General features: G+C 41.5%; 1 long non-coding RNA gene across 2 annotated transcripts in view; it reads left to right on the forward strand.

The window, feature by feature from the left end:
* The window catches only part of LOC113880880, a 30176-nt gene extending 12067 nt beyond the window's left edge, over positions 1 to 18109 (forward strand). The window contains exon 3 of one of the 2 annotated variants that reach the window (XR_003507862.1): positions 17447 to 18109. This is a non-coding gene — a long non-coding RNA (uncharacterized LOC113880880). Of the gene's footprint in view, positions 1 to 600; positions 1065 to 17446 lie in introns of those variants that run through there. The other variant, XR_003507860.1, reaches the window with a different exon arrangement.
* The last annotated feature ends 3207 nt before the right edge of the window (positions 18110 to 21316 follow it).

The raw sequence follows: 21316 nt of genomic DNA on the forward strand, positions 1-21316 counted from the left end.
TTTTATACATGCATAAACAAACCCATCTATATGTTCACAGAACCAAGGCCAGGATTCACCCTGTTAAAGAAGATTATCAGTGTATGTAAAAACTCTTTGAACACTCTTCAGGAGTAGTCTACTTTCTAATCCTCACCATGTGATTTTCTGCCCCTCTATTGGCAAGATATATTTCTGTGCTTATTTCTGCTTGACAGTCCAGTAAATTCTAACCAGTATCCTCTTCCAGACAGCCAGGGCACCTATACCAATGTGGGTTGTAGCAGCAGGCATTCTGGAATCTCTCTCTCAGTAAGTGTATTGATCAGAACTCCTCGAGCAGTTTCCTCAGATCTCACAACAAATTGGATTTTCACCTGAGTACCATCTTCTCAGTTCTTGGTTCAGTGGTCTTCCTTTAGGAGAAGGACCTTGAGGTGATGATACCCTCCTTTTGTGCACACTTTTATCTGCCCCTAATCAAAAGGCGCCAGTGTGACTTTTCTCCCATGCAGGAGTTCCAATGCATCCATGGGGGCTCCATTGCCCCACCTGGTACTGAAGCATGAATGGATCCACACTCTAGTGGCTACCAGACTAACTCAGTTGGTCTTCCTGCAGCTTCTGTGGGCTATGAAGACATAGGAGACATAGAGAAGAAACAAAATATTCCCAACAAACAGCACTATGGCTATATATGGCAAGTATTTACATATCTTCCCTACTTATGATATTTTCCCTTATAAAATAAAATAATCTGTCTGACTCCACAGTCTTTCCTGAAGCTCTTCCTCATTCCTCACATCAGAATTCATCATTTCCTCCTTTATGAACCTTACTATGGTACATATGGTCCTTTGGCATATTCTTTGATGTAGCAGAGTATACAGGTTAAGAGCTTGAACTCTGGAGCCAGACAATGTAACCTCTCAGGCCTCAGTCTCCTCGTGGTTAGAAAAGGGTAATAATACTACTGATTTAATCAGGTAGTGAGGAACATTTATTGAGGAAATTTATTTAGTGTGCCTAGAAGAGTATGTGGAACAGAATCAGTTCAGTTCAGTCACTCAGTCATGTCCGACTCTTTGCGACCCCATGAATCGCAGCACACCAGGCCTCCCTGTCCATCACCAACTCCCAGAGTTCACTCAAACTCATATCCATCGAGTCGGTGATGCCATCCAGCCATCTCATCCTCTGTCGTCCCCTTTTCCTCCTGCCCCCAATCCCTCCCAGAACTCTTCGCATGAGGTGGAACAGAATAAGTGTTCAATAAATACACATGAAAGTGTTTGTACATGTCTCAGCTCTTCTGAGATTATAAACTCCTTGAATTGAAGAACAAAATCTTATCCATCTTTATATCTCTAGTAGTATACCCTAAGTAGTGTTCTGTATATGTTGACTGAAAGAAGGAATGAATGAGAAATAATTGGAAGAATTTCCAGTTATGTCTATGGCTAATAAGCAATTATTTAGAGACAGTTCCACTGAAAATCACAGCTTTATAGCCAGAGAATTCCGGTCTTTGTTTCATTTGTCATAATCCAAACCAAGTGTGGTTCTGTTTTCTCGGCGCCAGTGAGCTTTCTGAAGCATTTTCTGCTTCCTCCCCTATCCTCAATCCCCACTCCCGCTCTGTCCCTTGGCCTGGGTGAAAACATCCTGCTTAGATAACTCATCCTTCTATGGCAAGATGTTGGTAATAAACTGTTGAATGATAAAATCAGGTTATAAAACTGCATTATAGAATGCCCATTTTGGTAAAATATACATTTTATATACATACTAAATGCCCAGATCTATTGTTTTTGCCTGAACATTAGACCCATACAATGACCCCTGCCCAAGTGCACTCTTGACCACTGGAATCAGAATCTCTTGAAGGGAAACATAGCCATTGTTATTCCTTAAAAGCTCCCCAAGTGATTCTAAAGATATACTGATATGTAATCAGTGACTGTCTGCCTGGTAGAATTTCTGGAGCTGTTATTTTCTTTTCTTCGCTTATCTTTTTCTTTCCTTCTATAAACATGTATCGGTTTTATGATAAGAAAAAAAAAACTGTATGATCAAAGGGACAGCAGGAGGAGAGTAGAGTGGAGACAGTGCTTTAACATCAGCTAGCTCCTTACTGGAATGGGAAGAGTTTCCATTCTGGAAACACTTACATGCTACACTGTCTAAATTGAGATTCCACAAGAACTCATTAGAAGGGCTGCTGCTGCAGCTGCTGCTGCTGCTGCTAAGTCGCTTCAGTCGTGTCCGACTCTATGAGACCCCATAGACGGCAGCCCACCAGGCTCCCCCGTCCCTGGGATTCTCCAGGCAAGAAGTGGCACAAAACACCATTGTATACTGCAGACCAACACCAACTTGTGAACAGATAATTAAACAATAACCTGGGCAACTCTAAATGATCAGACTCATTTTTTAACCGTATTAACTTTGTTATTTGGGGTTTCCCAGGTGGCTCCAGTAAAAAATCTGCCTGCCAGTACAGTAGATGCAAGAGATATGGGTTCAATCCCTGGGTTGGGAAGATTCCCTGGAGTAGGAAAAGGCAACATGCTTAAAGCCAAGCTTTAACTGTCAACTGCCATCAGACCTGAACCAAAAGAAGACACTGCACACAGGAGTCCCCTGACAATCCACAAGGCTGTGTGATTATGAAGCAGATGGCAATGGTTACTAAATGGACAAACACATCCAATCCTCTCCAATGCATAGAATTTGAAAATTATCTCTGAGCTGTCTCTAGAGTTCAAGATAATGATAAATTTGGGGACTTACATAAGGAGTGGTGTAGATAGGGAAATCTGAGAAAATCCCACCAGTAACATATGCAGAGCCTAGGGCAAGAGTTCAAATGAAGATCTACATACTACAGTAATCTGTTTTATAAGTCAAGCTAACTAAATGTATTTAGATAAATAAAAGGAGATAGGACAATCGAATGCAACGTGTGATCCAAGATTAGATCCATTCACTATAAATGACATTAATGGAACAATGAACAAAACTTGAATGTGATCTATGAATTAAATGATAGTCATTTATAAATGTTAACTTCGTGATGCTGATGGTTATATTCTAGTTATATAGGAGTATGTCCTCATTTAGGTCAAGTATACTCCAAAGTTCTGGGGAATGAATGGCCTCTATGTTTACAACTTACTCTCCAGTGATTCAGGTGGGGAAAAAGTTCTTTGTGTAGTTTCTTCAATTTTTCTGTAAGAAGAAATTCAAACATTCTTTTTAAGTAGCCCTTCATCCTAAAATTCCACTATTATTGACATTACTAGCTGTCTCCACTAGATGAAAGTATTATCTTCTTTTGGTTTATCTTTTTTAACTACTAATATTCCTGAAGGAGAATACATATTCATTCATTCATTTGACAAAATTTTACCCGTCTATTCGATGATTATTTTTTAGCACCCGTCACGTGTCAGGAACTATGTTAGGCCAGAGGGTTACACTGGCAAACAAAATTCATCTTGATCCTGACCCTTTTAGGCTTTTGATGTAGTAAAGAAGAAACAAATTAATCCAAAAGTCACACAAACAACTATAAAACTCCAATCGTGACAAATATTGTAGAGAAATAAGTGATGCCACAACAGAATATGCTAGAGGAATGGACCTAGTTAGTTTCTCTGGGGCACTGAAGATAAAAGAGATACACCTCACAGCATAATAAAGGGGAAAATACGAATCAACTTTTTTATGATCTGAGAAGTCTAGTAAGAGGAATGTGAAAAAAAAAATACATTCAGGGTTTAAAGGAGGGTTTGATCTTAATGTGAACAGCAGGTCATGGATTAAGTTTCACTTCATCCATATCTTGAAAAATGAGTACCCAAAGAAGTGCATCCAATCCAAGGAATTCAGGTGAGCAGAGGCAATGGCGGCTGCAGGGAGTAGCGGTGCCCAGGCTTGGTAAGAGATCAATAACACAGCATGACTGTCACACAAACTCTCTGAGAAAGTATGGCAGGAACTATGGCTTCAAAGGCAGGTTAAGCTTTGACTGAGACGGACCAAAATGTGACTTTTCTTTTTCTAGGCAACAGGGAGCCAATACACTTTGTAAACAGTTGAGAGGTATAGCCACTCCTTTGTTTAAAGTTAACTACTCTCATCCATGGAGTTGAGATTTCAAAATGTTGAATGGATAAATGAGTCTTACACCTGAAAATGTAACTATTAAAAAGTACAAAATATTGTATGAACTAGCATTCATTGTTGATATGATCACATCAGTTTTAAATGACACAACCTCATTCATCCAGTGTCCATTCTACTATCGCAAAGGGCTGAACTGCCCACACTCCCACCACAAGGAGCTCCAACGTATGCCCAAAATGAGCCTCTGGGAAGCCCTCCCACCATGAAATGTGTTTTTCTTTTACCAATGAAATGTGGGTTTCTGTGACAAGCACAATGCTACAATCTGCATGCTCAGTTTTACAAAAAGAGACGTTTTCTAAGCATAAATTCAGAAGGGGAAACTTAAATCAGGTTAAATTACACAATTATGAGTCAGAATTCTGTATCACAAGCGACAGAAACCCAACTGGTATAAGCAAAAGGGAAGCTATAAGATCATATAATTGAGGAATCAAAAGGATAACAGACTTAGGTATAGTTTGACCCAGAGGTCCAAGTAAAGTCAAAGGAAATCTGTGTCTCCCTTTATTTCTTGTATCTTCCTGAATCCCTTTGGCTTTTTTTTTTTTTTTTTTTAGATAGGTCCTCTCTTCAAGGTTGCAAACCACCACAAGCCGCCCTGTTGTTCAGTTGCCAAGTTCTGTCCAACTCTTTGCAACCCCATGGACTGCAGCATGCCAGGCTTCCCTGTCCCTCACCATCTTCCAGAGCTTGTCCAAATTCATGTCCATTGAGTCAGTGATGCCATCCAACCATCTCATCCTCTGTCGTCCTCTTCTCCTCCTGCCTTTGATCCTCCCCAGGTCTTTTCCAATGAGTCAGCTCTTTGCATCAGGTGGCCAAAGGATTGGAGCTTCAGCTTCAGCATCAGTCCTTTCAATGAGTAATAAGGGTAGATTTCCTTTAGGATTGACTGGTTTGATCTCCTTGCTGTCCAAGAGACTCTCAAGAGTCCTCTCCAGCACCACAGTTTGAAAACATCAGTTCTTTGGCACTCAGCCTTCTTTATGGTCCAACTCTACTCTTGCCTGGAGAATCCCAGGGACAGAGGAGCCTAGTGGGCTGCCGTCTATGGGGTCACACAGAGTCAGACAGGATTGAAGCGACTTAGCAGCAGCAGCAGCAGCTCACATCCATATGAGACTACTGGAAAGACCACAGCCTTGACTCATCAAAGTGATGTCTTCACTTTTTAACACACTGTCTAGGTTTGTAATAGTTTTCCTGCAAAGAAGCAATCATCTAATTTCATGGCTGCAGTTACCATACTCAGTGGTTTTATTTTTATTTTTATTTTTTTTTAAATTCTACCTTCAGCCAGGGCTGTAATACAGAGGGAATTGGTATCAACAGAACCTCTAGACTGAAACTTCTACAAGATACGTATGTTTCCACTTCCAATCCATTTCTCAGATGTGTTTGTTTGCACTTAGAAATATACGTTTCAGTATTGCCTCTGTCTCTGTATGTTTTGTGTATTATTTTTTTGTTTGTTTGTTTTTTCAAATTACATGCAATTTTATTTTATTTTTTTTATAATTTTTAAATAATTTTTAAAAAATAAAGAAAATCAATGCCATTCTCCCAAATCTTCCCACCCTCTCCCTCTCCCACAGAGTCCATAAGCCTGTTCTATACATCAGTGTCTCTTTTGCTGTCTCGTATACAGGGTTATCGTTACCATCTTTCTAAATTCCATATATATGCATTAGTATACTGTATTGGTGTTTGTCCTTCTTGCTTACTTCACTCTGTATAATAGGCTGGGAAAGTCTGTCACTGCTTCCACCTTTTCCCCTTTTATTTGCCATGAAGTGATGGGACCAGATGCCATGATATTAGTTTTTTTTTTTTTTAATATTGAGTTTTACTTTTTCCCTTTCCTATTTCAGACTCATCAAGAGGCTCTTAAATTCCTTTTCACTTTCTACCTTCAAAATGATATCATCTGCATATCTGAGGTTGTTGATATTTCCCCCGGCAATCTTGAGTCTAGCTTATAACTCAACCAGCCCAGCATTTCACATGATGTGATCAGTGTATAAGTTAAATAAAAAGGGTGACAAGAAACAGCCTCATCATACTCCTTTCTCAATTTTGAACCAGTCCATCGTTCCATATAAGGATCTAACTGTTGCTTCTTGACCTGTATACAGGTTTCTCAGGACAGGTTAGATGGTCTGGTATTCCCATCTCTTTAAGAGTTTTCCACAGTTTGTTATGATCCACACAGTCAAAGAATTTAGCAGAGACAATGAACCAGAGGTAGATTTTTTTTCTGGAATTCTCTTGCTTTCTCTATCATCTCTGCCTTTTCTAAATCCAGCTTGACCATCTGGGAGTTCTCAGTTCATACACTGCTAAAGTCTAACTTGAACGATTTTGAGCATAACTTTATTAGCATGGAAGATGAGTGCAGTTTTCTGGTAGTTTGAACATTCTTTAATACTGCCCTTCTTGGGAACTGGGATGAAGATTGACCTTTTCCAGTCCTGTGGCCACTGCTGAGTTTTCCAAATTTGCTGATGCACTGAATGCAGCACTTTAAGAGCATCATCTTTTAGGATTTTTAAATAGCTCTGCTGGAATTCCATCACCTCCACTAGCTTTATTGGCAGCAATGCTTCCTAAGGCCCACTTGACTTCACACTCCACCATGTCTGGCTCTGGGTGGGTGACCACACCATCGTGTTTATCCGGGTCATTATGATCTTTTTTGTACAGTTCTTCTGTGTGTGCTTGCCATCTCTCTTTGATCTCTTCTGCTTCTGTTAGTTCTCTACCATTTTTGTCCTTTATTGTGCCCATCTTTGGATGAAGTGTTCCTTTTATATTTCTAACTTTCTTGAAGAGATCTCTAGTCTTTCCCCTTCAACTGTTTTCCTCTATTTCTCTGCATTGTTCATGGAAGAAAGCCTTTTTGTTTCTCCTTGCTATTCTGTGAAACTGCATTTAGTTGAGTATAACTTTCCTTTTCTCCCTTGCTTTTCACTTCTCTTCTTTCCTCAGTATTATAAAGCCTCCTCAGACAACCACTTCGCCTTCTTGCATTTCTTTTTCTTTGGGATGGTTTTGTTTGCTGCCTCCTATACAATATTATGAACCACAGTTCTTCAGGCACTCTGTTTAGGAGATCTAATCCCTTGAATCTATTCGTCACCTCCACTGTATATTCATAGGGGATTTGATTTAAGTTGTACCTGACTAGCTTAGTGGTTTTCCCCACTTTCATTAGTTTAAGCCCGAATTTTGCTATAAGGAGCTGATGATTCTGAGTCACAGTCAGCTCCTGGTCTTGTCTTTGGTTCCTGTATACAGCTTCTCTTCTCCATCTCTTCTCCATCTCCAGCTACAAAGAATGTAATCAATCTGATTTTGGTATTGAACATTTGGTTATGTCTGTGTGTTAGGTCATCTCTTATGTTGTTGAACAAAACTGTTTACATTCTCTTGGCAGAATTTTGTTAGCCTGCTTCATTTTGTACCTCAAGGCCAAACTTGCTGGTTACTCCAGGTATCTCTTGACTTCTTACGTTTGCACTCCAATCCCCTGTGATGAATAGGACATGTTTTTTGGTGTTAGTTCTAGGAGGTCTTGTAGGTCTTCATGGAAATTATCAACTTCAGCTTTTTTGGCATTAGTGGTTGGGGCATAGACTTAGATTACTGTGATGTTGAATGGTTTGCCTGGAAAACAAACTGAGATCATTCTATTGTTTTTGAGGTTGCACCCAAGTACTGCATTTTGGACTCTTTTGTTGACTATGAGGGCTACTCCATTTCTTCTATTAGATTCTTGCCACAGTAGTAGATATAGTGGTCATCTGAATTAAATTTTCCCATTCCCATCTACTTTAGTTCACTGATTTCCCTAAGATGTAGATGTTTATTATTGTCATCTTCTGCCCCCACTCATATCCTACATGTTTAGGAGTCTTGGTAGTAAAACTAAGCCTTTTTTCATAGCTTGGGGAGGGGAAAGAAGAGGAACCTTGGGAGGTGAGAAAGGAAGACTTTTATGGAACAGAACTAAAATGGATCAAGAGCACATCTCTAAACCCATCATGGTGTCTAGGTGAGTGAAGAAGCTCAGTCGTATCCGACTCTTTGCGACCCCAGACTGTAGCCCACCAGGCTCCTCCATCCATAGGATTCTCCAGGCAAGAATTCTGGAGTGGGTTGCCATTTCCTTCTCCAGGGGATCTTCCCAACCCAGGGATCGAACCCAGGTCTCCCGCATAGCAGGCAGACGCTTTAACCTCTGAGTCAGGTGTCTAGGTAAACAGGTTCATTTAATTGGTCAGTTCAGGTTAGATTATGGAGAGACTCTACCAAAAATTAGGTGGAAAATATTCCAGCTCTTTTATCCTAAGTGGTAGAAAATCAGACTGCCTCCACTTAAAGGGGGCTTCCCCAGTGGCTCAGCAGTAAAGAATCCGCCTGCAATGCAGGAGACATGGGTTCAAGCCCTGAGTTGGGAAGATCCCCTGGAGGAGGAAATGGCAACCCACTCCAGGATTTGCCTGGAAAATCCCATTGTCAGAGGAGCCTGGTGGGCTACAGTCCATGGGGTTGCAAAAGAGTCAGACAGGACTGAAGGGTTGAAACAATCATTTTGAGAAAATTAACAGCCAAGAAACTTCTGTCTTCACTCCAAAAAATCAGACAGTGACTGAAAACTCTTCTGTCAAGGAACACTCGTTATATGCTAAGAAAGGCAGGTCTTACACAGGAAGCAACTGCTAGAATGACTTCATTACCAAGAACTGCTCTGCTTTCTCCTCACTACTAATAAGCTAAGAGGTTCTAGGATAGTTTTCCCATGAAGTTTTTTTTTTTTTTTTTTTTGTCATATTTATTTTTCAGTTGGCAGTTCAGAAAAGATGTGTTGTGGGTAAAAACAATTTCCTCTCAGTGAGTAGGAGGGAGCTTGACTTGCACATGTTTTACAAAGAATTTAAATTTGAAAGATATGAGACTTTATCATCTATTGTATGTCTTGCTTTGGCATTTGTAAGAAACACTTCTGTAAAGGAATGTATGCCTACTTTAATGCTTATCAAAAATCCGAACTGGTCTAAGCCTGGATCTCTTAACAGTCACTTGAGAAATTATTTGCATCTGTCATGGTGCAGAGAGATAACCATCATAGAGATTAAAGCCATCGGAGTGGAGAAAAATCAGGCAACAGCACTGAGGGAAACCCCAGATTTTCTGGTTTTGTTTTATGGGCAAAATTTTTCATCCCATTCTACAAAAAATAGCATCCCTCCAGGCTGCTCCTCTGGTCGACAGATTCATTACTGCTGAGAAATCAAGGAGTGGTTCTCACAAAATACTTAGGGCTGCTGTGCTCACTGTATTTATTAAGCAACCGAGGATAAATATTGGCTGTGATGTTTCAGAAATCACACAAAATGATGCATGGAAGGCAATCACTTTTAACAGGGAGGGGAGATGGCTAGAGAGACTGGTCATCAGAGTTGCCCAGAAAAAAAGAGTTATTACCTGTTGCTAATGAGAGGTCTTGTAAATTATTGACTTAGAGGTGATATACAGAGAAGTAAGACATCATTGAAGGACTAAGAAATTAAAAGTCACATAAAATGAATGTCAGAGAGCATAAAACCTAGGCCTTTGAAGGTTAGTTTTTTCCATATGTGTGTACAAAATAGAAAAAAAGAATCCTATAAAAGTGAGCTCAATGACCTGACTTTGTCACTTACTAGCTGTATGAGTTTGGGCACATTTCAGTCTTTCAACACCTTAGCTTACTCATCTCTAAAATGGGGTTAACAATGGTTGCCATCCTCACAGGCTAGCTGCATACAAAGAGCTTAAAGGAGTCTTCAGCATGGAGTAAGTGATCAATATTATTATTGATGCTACAACATTATTATTAAGTTAGTTTACTATGAAATCAAAAAGTACAAGTGACAAAATGAAGTGGTCTTCAAATAAACTGATATAAGCCCAGGAGGAAAAGAATACAGTGCTTGAGGGCATTATGATAAAACATCTTTAAATTAAAATTCACTTCTTCAGATCCAGTGCTGTTAAGGAAAATGCCTTATTGGCATTTCCCTTTGAACTGCTGATTTTTAAGAAGTGGTTTTAAAACAAATAAAATGATGGAAAGTAGATTATATGGATTGCATATGAGCAAGTTCAACAGAAAAAGGAGGCTGCATGCATGGTCAGTATGCAAAGGTGACTTCTGGTCCCAGACTTACTTAAGAAAATAAAATATATTCACCTTGACCGACAGCTCTTTGTACAAGCAACTGTGTGGGTTCTCCTCCCATTTTCTGACACTTCCATTTTTACATCCTTGGCAAAGTCCTCTAAATCCACTTGCCTCTTAATTGGTGTTGTTCCCAAGAGTCCCAGTGGGTTACTCTACTGGGTAAGAGGTACCAGTCAGGTCTCTTCACTTACACATGGCAGGACCTTACCATGACTGAGTTAAGCTGAAAGGGGTATTACTGCCAACAAAACTAAAAGAGCCAAGGTCTCTCTCTATAGGCATCAGCGTGCCAGAATCCAAATGCCTAGATGGTATCCATTAGGAATCTGGGTTTCTTTTCATAGCTCGACTCTGCTTTCCAAGACGGTCTAGCTCTCCTGACAGTAGCAAGTTGACAACCAGATGCTGATCTGCTTAGCAACACCAGCAGAATGAGAGAAACCTCCTTTTTCTAACATGTCCACCATGTATCTTGGGACTGAAACTTACTGGACTGAACCGAGGTCCTATGTTCATCACTGAACCAATCAAGGGGAAAGGAGACACATTTAGCCAGACCTTGATTACATGCCCATTCCACACAGATAATATACAAAATAGTCAGCAACCTGTAAATTCATGGATCATTTAGAACAGATGCTGGCCGTAAGACTGGGACAGGGGCATGGAGGCACCCTCCAAGGGCCAAGTTTTGCCACTTTAGCTGCTCTATCATGGGGAGACCAGCGTTTTCGGGGGTGGCAAGAGAAGCATGTGAAGTCAGCAGCTACTTACCAAGTGCTGTGGAAGTATTTCAGTACTTCATCAGCTAATACAACTTTGTTGTTGTTTAGTCACTAAGTCAAGTCCAACTCTTCTGTGACCCCATAGATTACAACCCGTCAGGCTGCTTCCGCAAGGAGGGCCATGCGCCAGTGTTTCCTGGTGCTATCAGACTGGGGAGGTGGGTGCCCCACTCCTTTCCCTCAGGGAATGCTGCAGGCCCCCGGGAGTGTTCCTGATCACTGCTTACAACAAACTTACCGTGTATGGAAGACTTCTTGGGTACCAAGCCTTGTGGAGAGAACTTTAGGAGTCTTTGTCTCTCTTGAGCCCCTTCACGGTCCAGTAAGGTGGATGTCATTAAGCCCCATTTAGTAGAGAAGGAAATGGTAACCCACTGAAGTATTCTTGCCTGGAGAATCCCATGGACAGAGGAGCCTGGCAGGCTATAGTCCATGGGGTCTCAAGAGTTGGACACAACTTAGCGACTATACCACCACCACCACCAGGCTCCTCTGTCCATGGGATTTCCCAGGCAGGAATACTGAAGTAGGTTGCCATTCATTCTCCAGGGGATCTTCCCAATCTAGGGATTGAATTCATGTCTCCTACATTAACAGGCAGATTCTTTATTGTTGAGCCACCAGGGAAGCCCAATATAAATATACTGGTGCACTCTTGGTGATTAACCAGCTGTATATGTGTTTGTGTGTATTTATATGTGTAATATAATTTATATACAGGTATACATATGAAAAATAAGATTTCCAACAGTTTGCATTTTACACATTCTCTTTTCTAACTTCCAATGATATGCACACAAGTATCCAGATATCTGAGAAAGATACTTTTGCCCAGAAAGATACATTAACTCTCTTTCCCATTATTCTTTCCATCAAAGAAGCATCTGCTTTGACTTCAGCTCCCAAAGAAACAGTTCCTGAAAGATCCCTTGGAGATGGCTCCAAAGTGAGACTAGTCTCATTGTCAACTGGTCCTCTCATAAGCAATCTAGCCTTACTCACAGGCTTCCCCTGAACTCACATTCATTTACCAAGAGGGTTCAGTACTCTCCTCTTAAAAGATGGAACAAACACCACGAATTTAAGTGATCGAAAGGCAACCAGGGTTGGGAAAACCTTCAGGGAAGCTAATTTTGCATTCACAAAGGAGGCAGCAGTGGTCAGGTCCTGCCAGTGGGTGAATTTATAACATATAATTCTTTCAGAATGAGATATGCAAATTAAATCAATTAAATCCTAGCTATTGCTTGGCCATTCTAATGCGCACACTCATCGCCACATTAATTGAAACAACGCTGAAGGAGTCTTAAATTCAGGGTAATAAGTTGTGTCTGAAATAATCAACAGGCAATGCATTCATATTAGGGCTGAGCAGGAAGAGCTGATTCTAAATCATTCAGGAATCTAGCACTGCATGCGAACAAGGTGAGTCATGCAGTGCTGATAACCCAAAAGGAGCTCCATTTTTCATTTCTATTGGCAAGAGGCATAGCTTGCATAGGAGAGAAGCTGGGTTTTCTTCTTCTTTTTTTTTTTTTTCAGTCTCTGGACACTGGACAGGCATGATGGGGGAGAAGGAACAACTGAGACCCTGACTTAGCAAAAGCTCAACAGAATAAAATGTAAGAATATAACACTGCCCAACAGACCACATACCATCAATAAACTCAACACAGAAACCTGGGTATTATACTGTCTGCCTCCCATTCTAACGATCCCTCTCCACCAGCCAAACCATCAGTCGATCCTCATTTTTTGCCACATAATTATACCCTTAATTCATCAGTCTCTCTCGACCTCCACTGGCATCACTACCCTAGACCAAGCCATTATCATGTCTCCTGTACTGTAATTGCCTGGTTCCACTCCTTTCCCCCTACTCCATTCTCCTTGTGGAAGTCATAGTGATTTTTATAAATAGAAATCTGATCACATTATACCTTAAAAACCATTAAACTTAGGGTAAAATCCAAACATTTTTATTGAGGTATAGTTGTTGTACAATGTTGAATAATCTTCAGGTGTACAACAGTGATGCACAATTTTAAAGGTTATATTCTATTTATAATTATTATTAAATATTGTGAAAAAGCAAGAGAGTTCCAGAAAAACATCTATTTCTGCTTTATTTACTATGCCAAAGCTTTGACTGTGTGGATCACAATAAACTGTGGAAAATTCTGAAAGAGATGGGAATACCAGACCACCTGACCTGACTCTTGAGAAATTTGTATGCAGGTCAGGAAGCAACAGTTAGAACTGGACATGGAACAACAGACTGGTTCCAAATAGGAAAAGGAATACGTCAAGGCTGCATATTGTCACCCTGCTTATTTAACTTATACGCAGCATACATCATGAGAACGCTGTGCTGGAAGAAGCACAACCTGGAATCAAGATTGCCGGGAGAAATATCAATAACCTCAGATATGCAGATGATACCACCCTTATGGCAGAAAGTGAAGAGGAACTAAAAAGCCTCTTGATGAAAGTGAAAGAGGAGAGTGAAAAAGTTGGTTTAAAGCTCAACATTCAGAAAACGAAGATCATGGCATCTGGTCCCATCACTTCATGGGAAATACATGGGGAAACAGTGGAAACAGTGTCAGACTTTATTTTTCTGGGCTCCAAAACCACCGCAGATGGTGAATGCAGCCATGAAATTAAAAGATGCTTACTCCTTGGAAGAAAAGTTATGACCAACCTAGATAGTATATTGAAAAGCAGAGACATTACTTTCCAACAAAGGTCCGTCTAGTCAAGGCTATGGTTTTTCCCCAGTAGTCATGTATGGATGTGAGAGTTGGACTGTGAAGAAAGCTGAGTGCCGAAGAATTGATGCTTTTGAACTGTGGTGTTGGAGAAGACTCTTGAGAGTCCCTTGGACTCCAAGAAGATCCAACCAGTCCATTCTAAAGGAGATCAATCCTGGGTGTTCATTGGAAGGACTGATGCTAAAGCTGAAACTCCAAACTTTGGCACCTGATGAGAAGAGTTGACTCATTGGAAAAGACTCTGATGCTAGGAGGGACTGGGGGCAGGAGGAGAAAGGGACGACAGAGGATGAGATGGCTGGATGGCATCACCGACTCGATGGACATGAGTTTAAGTGAACTCCGGGAGTTGGTGATGGACAGGGAGGCCTGATGTGCTGCCATTCATGGGGTTGCAAAGAGTCGGACACGACTGAGCGACTGAACTGAACTGATTGACTATAATCCCTGTGTTGTCAATATATCCTTATAGCTTATTTACTTTATACACAGTAGTTAGTACTTCTTCATCCTCTACCCTTATCTTGCCCCTCCCCCTTCCCTCTCCTCCGCTGGTAACTATTGGTTGTTCTCTGTACCTATAAGTCTGTTTCTTTTTTATTATAATCAGTAGTTTGTTTTAGTTTCTTAGATGCCACAAAAATCCAAACTATGTATCGTAGTCTACTTGGCCAAGTACACTGTTGCCCTTCCTGCCTCTCTAACAATGACTAGTACCCAATTGCCCCCTCCCCTTCCACTATCCTCCCCTACTTACTAATTTCAGCCACACTGCCCACCAAACCAAATTCTTTCCTCTTGGCGCAATTTCCTCTGCCTAAAACATTCTTCCCTACCACACCCAGCCTCATCCCCAACCTTTTTGCATGGCTGGCTCCTTCTGATCTTACTGGTCTCGCCCGAAATATCACCTCCTCACTGAGGAGGTTTCTGACCAACCTGCCCAAAGAGTATTCTTTATTCTTCCAAGCCCAACACCTTGCAACACAATTTTCCCAGAAAGGAAGTTTGATACCTTCTGCTAGGGTTTTCATATTATCCCCATTCTCAAGAGTCTAAGAAACAGAAATTCCAATTTTTAGCCAGGCTCTTTCAAGCCGGTCAACGAGGCAGCAGCATCAGTAAGAGATTAAACACTTCAAGATCTGTTCCTGCTGGGATCCATTTCCTCTATCAGCAGGCACGCTCCAAAAGGGATAACATGCAGATGGCGGGGGACCCACTTGAGCTGATTTGCTTTCAATCCAGTCAACAAGGAAAGGCAATTTAGTCTCCCATTTAGTACCACTTGCTTTGATAAGTACATTCTAACAGAGTTTTAATAACCTAACCCAGGGAGCATTCTATCTACATATCAGTTGATTGGTTGAGAACTTTGATTTCCCCACCAGAGACCTCTCTATTAATCCATGATTTATTAAGCCATTAGTCAAAGACTTCAACACCCCAAACATGCTGTCATTAATACTTAAGCTACCCTATCCCTCACCTTTCTTTTCCACTTCTTGGAAAGTCTACTAGGGGCTGCTACCTTGAGTATGTGCCCCAAGAGCCAATGGTATCCCCAACTCACCTCATGTTCTATGTACACCCTTCAACCTTTAATTCTGATTTAGCCAGAGAGGCCTTCACAGAACTGCCACCAAAGTCTTAACCAGCTTCTATACTTCTTAATATGACTTTGCCTGTCCTGCCCCTGAAGATGTTAATATGTCAAGTGGCAGTTTCCCATTTTTCTCAACTGATTAGCTTAACCCACTTAATCAGATCCATCTTCTGAAAATCCACTTGTTTTTGCAAATATGCTTGATAATGTGATGCAGAGGAGGTGTATGCCACCTTTGCTGCAGAGTACAGGCTCTAGGGGGCATGGGATTCATTAGTGGCAGCAAGGACTCAGTAGTTACAGTTCACAGGCTTAGTTGCTCTGTGGCATGTGGAATCTTCCCGGATCAAGGATTGAACTTGTGTCACCAAATGTACGTCACCTCTGACACAGCCCATCAAATTGCTCATTTTGTAAAGTTATTTTTAAATGTATTTTTTGAAACAAAATTATATCTCTTTTTTATCCTTCTCTGGGGTTAAAGATGTGAAGTCTGAGGGGATGGGGAAATAATAGTCAACTTATTATTACCATTGTCATATCTTATTAAAAAGATAGTTTCTTCCTTTAATACTAGTATAGATAATCAGCATTATTCCAGAATTTAGTTTTCCTTCTTTCCTCTTTCTCTTTTGGCATTCATTGCTTTTAGTAATCAGAATTCCTAAGTCCAAACTTCCTTAGTAGTACAGTGGATAAGAATCTACCTGCCAATGCAGGGGACACAGGTTCGATCCTTGGTCTGGGAAGATTCCACATGCCACAGAGCCAGCTACGCCCATGAGCTGCAACTACCGAGTCCTTGTGCTGCAACTGCTGAAGCCTGTGCTGCCTAGAGCCTGGACTCCACACAAGAGAAGCCACCACCACGAGAAGCCCACACGCCGCAACACAGACCCAGTGAAGCCCTAGATAAATAAATAAACTAGTCATGAATTCCTAAGTCCAAGAAACCAAAATGAACTCTCAGTGTTAACTGATAAAAAGAAATTTACTGGAAGGATATTAGAAAGACAGTATCAATCAGAGATTCAAGAGCCAGGACGTGGAAATGCTAAGGAACCATGAGACACTGGAAAGCCGGGTATCAGACATATTTGGGCTAGTTACTGCTTCCACAAACCTCAAAAGACAAGCATGCCTGCAGCTGCTGTCATGGCCCCAAGTGAATACTAATGGGTCCTTCTTCTCTGTTTCCTTTGCTCAAGATTTAAATTCTGTAGTGAGAGACCAGGATGGGCTGCTCTCACACAAGTGCACACGCCAGAGCAGCCAGGCAGCATAGAGACAGGGAAAGTGGCCCAAGGAGGGGATGCTGTCATCCACGGCCAGCTCCTCCCACCCCTTGGGATGTCACCTACTGATGCCCTTCCCAAGGAATCATCCTCCAGTGGGAGGGGTCGCCTCACCCTGGGGTACATTCTCTTTTAGGGGCAGCCCATAATCAATGCCAATGGATACAGGGACACTAAAGTCTGGCCCCCATGCCTCAATTTGGACATCATTAAAGGACCATCCCAGCGGAGAAGGTGATGGCACCCCACTCCAGTACTTTTGCCTGGAAAATCCCATGGACAGAGGAGCCTGGTGGGCTGCAGTCCATGAGGTCGCTAAGAGTCGGACGCGACTGAGCGACTTCACTTTCACTTTTCAGTTTCATGCATTGGAAAAGGAAATGGCAACCCACTCCAGTGTTCTTGCCTGGAGAATCCCAGAGATGGGAGCCTGGTGGGCTGCGGTCTTTGGGGTCACACAGAGTCGGACATGACTGAAGCAACTTAGCAGCAGCAGCAGCAAAGGACCATCCCAGACTCAGAGCTCCTGTGGGTTGACAAACTACAACACAGTTCAACATCATCCTGTTTTCCTGTCTCCCTTACAGGCATTTCTCCGAAGAGCGCATCCCAGTGAACCACATACAGACAAACGTCTGTCTCAGGGTCATCTTCAACCTACGTTGGCCCCCTCAGTTTCCCAGAAAGAACTACCCTTGATAGGAGAGTTTTGCTGTAAGTATAACAGGGCTTGGATACTGGGTAACCAAAGAAAATGGAATATGTCCCAATATTCATGGAATATGTCCCAATACTTTTCCATGTTAGATTAAATGCTTCCATTAGCAAATAGTTCTCAATGTATAGTTCTATTCTTCAAATCCTAGGAAATTCCTTTGAGGTCAGGTGAGCTTTGTTCCCCCACCCTCCTCCATCAACTCCTTCCTCATTCCTGTCCTTATCTCTGTATATTTCTGTATCTTTCTACACAGCTATCTCTATCTCTGGAGATGACAGGAATGGACATGGAGAGAGAGGGGTAGTAATAGAGAGAGATACAGAGATGAGAGAGAGAGCAAGAGATCACATACAATTTTACTTCTATCTGTCCTCATGATCTTCTCCCTTCCTGGAATTCCTTTTCCTTGTCTTTCTCTGCTAGTGTAAATCCTACCTATTCTTATTCATAACACCAATCCCTTAGTCAGGGAGTTTGGGATTAACATGTATGCATTATATTTAAAATAGATAACCAACGAGTACCTACCATACAGCACAGGGAACTCTGTTCAATATTATATAACAACCTAAATGGGAAAAGAACTTGGAAAAGAATAGAATCATGAATATATAATTAAATCACCTTGCTGTACCCCTAAAACTAACACAACATTGTTAATCAACTATATTATCATATAAAACAAAAAAGTTAAAAATAAATCAACTGTATAAGAAAAGAATTTTATTTATGATAGCAAAACTCAAAATAAATTACAAGTGAATAAATTTTATAAATAAGTATAACCAAGTCCTCACATTTGAAAAGCACTCGGAGAATTCACAGCGCTTTAATACACTTTACCTGACTTGATTTCACAAAATCACCATGAATAAAGCAGAGCACTGTTATTTCCATTTTCCCCATGGGGAGGCCTGTCTTGGAAGTATGAGATAACTCATCCAGATCCATTCTCCCATCATGGCCTTTGAGAATCTTCCATCCCACTGTAGCCCTTCAATGAGCTACTGTAGTGATGATAGTTTGTGCACCAAACTTGATTCACAGCATCAGGTATCATTCTCCTGATAAGTTACTAAACAGTAACAACATATTTAATGTGCACAACATGCAAGTCCAAATATATATTTTAGTCTCATTATCTTTTACAAAACACCAACTAATCCCTCTGCCTTTCCACCAACTGTGCAGCCAAAACATGGCAGCCATGGGTACTTGTCACAGACCATCACATCACACACACTCCCAAAACACAGTATTTTATAAGCCAGGAGCAATTCTCATTTTACAAATGCAGTAATTTCAGCCCAAAGAGTAAGCAATTGTCCAAGGTCACACCGTCAAAAAGTAGCAGGATGGGAGCTAAAATTGAGTCCAGGACTAACATCTCTTCTCTAGTTCACAGATTAGCAGGGTTATTTCTTATCAGGTTAGCTTGCTCTCAGCCACAGGGTGAAAACTCTGGCTGGTATATCAGAAGAGATTAATGTTAGTTTCATTTTAACAAAGGTTCAGAATTATTTGGTTACCAAAAATGAAACCCACCCAGACTGCCTTAAGAGGAGAAATTTTTCTAAGGGTCAGGAATATCTCATGGAATTTTAAGGCTGTTGAGAAACTGAAACTGGAAGAGCTGGGGCAAAGCTATTTTCTGTCTTGCTCTTTTCAGTTATTCACTCCTCATGTGCACATTCTTCTCAAGCCCAGATTTCTCTGCTTCTTCTTAACAGCTAGTGAAACACAGCTACCTCAATGCTTCCTCATACTGCTTCCCAGATCCAGTGCCACCAACCAGCTCCCTCTCATCCCTGTGTCCCAATTCCAAATTCCCAGGTCAGAACATCTCATAGCTGAGCCCAACCAATGAAAAGACTCACTTTACTCAGGAGTCTATTTTCATCCAAACTGCTGAAGTCATTTAGAAGTATAGTTACATAAAATAATCATGATTGCAAGGTGGCATGTCTTTGTGTGCAAAGAGGGACAATTTCTCAGAGAAGGAGTTGCCCAAAAGAAACTATCAGAATAAACATGGATATTAAAACAGTAGCCTGGTATCAATCATCCGGCTACTCCCAAACATCTGGATGATGGGCATCTCCATTTATGCATTGTGGCAATCCATCCAAAAAGAGATGTGACCTCTAACAGTGCCAAAGTCATGGGGGTATACCACTCACATCTCCTTCAAAAGACAATGGCATCTTGACGGAATATCTTCACAGCTATGTTCATCTTGAGTAGTCACAATACGCAACAGGTAGAATCAACCTAAGTGTCCATCAACAGATGAATGAATAAAAAAGTGTGATCCATACCTACAAGGGAACACTACTCAGCCTGAGAAAAGAATGAAATTCTGACACATGCTACAACAGGGATGAACCTTAAGGACAGTATGCTTAGTGAAATAAGCCAGTCACAGAAAGCAGAATAGAATCAAACTCTTAGCAACAGCAAATAGAATGGTGGTCACTGGAGGACTGTGAGAGGGGAGAAAGGAAAGTTGTTTGGGAGATATCAAATTTCTGTTGTACAAGATGAAACAGTTCCAGAGACTGTTATACAACAATGTGCATATTCTTAACATGACTGTACACTTGAAAATGGCTAACATGGTAAATTTTATGTTGTGTGTTTTTTTACCACAATAGTGGGTGGGTGGAGGGAAGGAGAAAGAAAAATGAGAGAGACAGAAACAGAGAGTGCAGTTAGCTCTCAGTCTCCACCATGGTTGTTTCAGAATCTGCTTCAATTTTTAGCGGAGGCCCCCCAGTCCCAGGTACACTCCAGCCAAGACTGAAGCACAGCATGGTACAGGCCTGACATGTACTGAAATGCCTCTGCAGGTAACCTTCACACCAGGGCTCCCTTTGGACGAGCCGAGACTCTCTCAGGTCTATCCTACAATGTGAGGCTCCTAGGCCTTCCTTTCACCTTACCGGTCCTAGGTGCCAGCCCTACTTCATGGTCTGAAGGCTTTCCCTGCCCACTCTTCCTCCCTTCCTCTCATCCTCCACTGGTATTAACCCTCTTCCATGCCTACCTCTAACTTGGTATCTGCTTCCCAAGGAACCTCCCTGGCACAAATCACCAACACCACCCACAAACAAGTTCTCGCACACACCCATGCGAGAGAGGACATGCATGAGCACGCACACCCATGGTTAAGGATGCTGCACGAGGATGCCTCTCTCAGCGCCCACCTGACACCCCCAGACAGTGCTGGCTCTTCTCTATTCCCATTGCATCACTCATACCTCCATGATCACACTTTGCAGCCTGTCACAGTTGTTTACAAGTCCACGATCCTACTGTGAACATGCCTCTTGAAGGCTAAGTGCATACCCTTACTTATCACTGTATCTCCAGCACCTGGCAGATAGGAAATGTTCAGGAAATGTACGCATAAAGAAAGAAAGATGCTCAGGCAGGAGGGAAAGAATGAAAGAAGAAGGGTTAAAGGACAGGAACCATTTTTCATGTATCTCTGCACATGTCCAAAAATGTTCATCCACAGGCTGCATGCATACAGTCGTCTGTCCCTTCTTGTCACACACACAACTTATCAAATATATATTGAGTGCCTACTGTGTACCAGATGGAGAGAGGACATCTCCACATGACTCATGCATGTGGTCTCCGACCTGAGCATCACAACACAGGGCATTTAATTCCACTGTGGTAACTGTTTCCCAGCATTACTTGATCAACAAAGTATCCTCCGTACACCGGGAAA

Source organism: Bos indicus x Bos taurus, chromosome 22, assembly GCF_003369695.1.
Source record: "Bos indicus x Bos taurus breed Angus x Brahman F1 hybrid chromosome 22, Bos_hybrid_MaternalHap_v2.0, whole genome shotgun sequence".
Taxonomy (NCBI): Eukaryota; Metazoa; Chordata; class Mammalia; order Artiodactyla; family Bovidae; genus Bos; species Bos indicus x Bos taurus.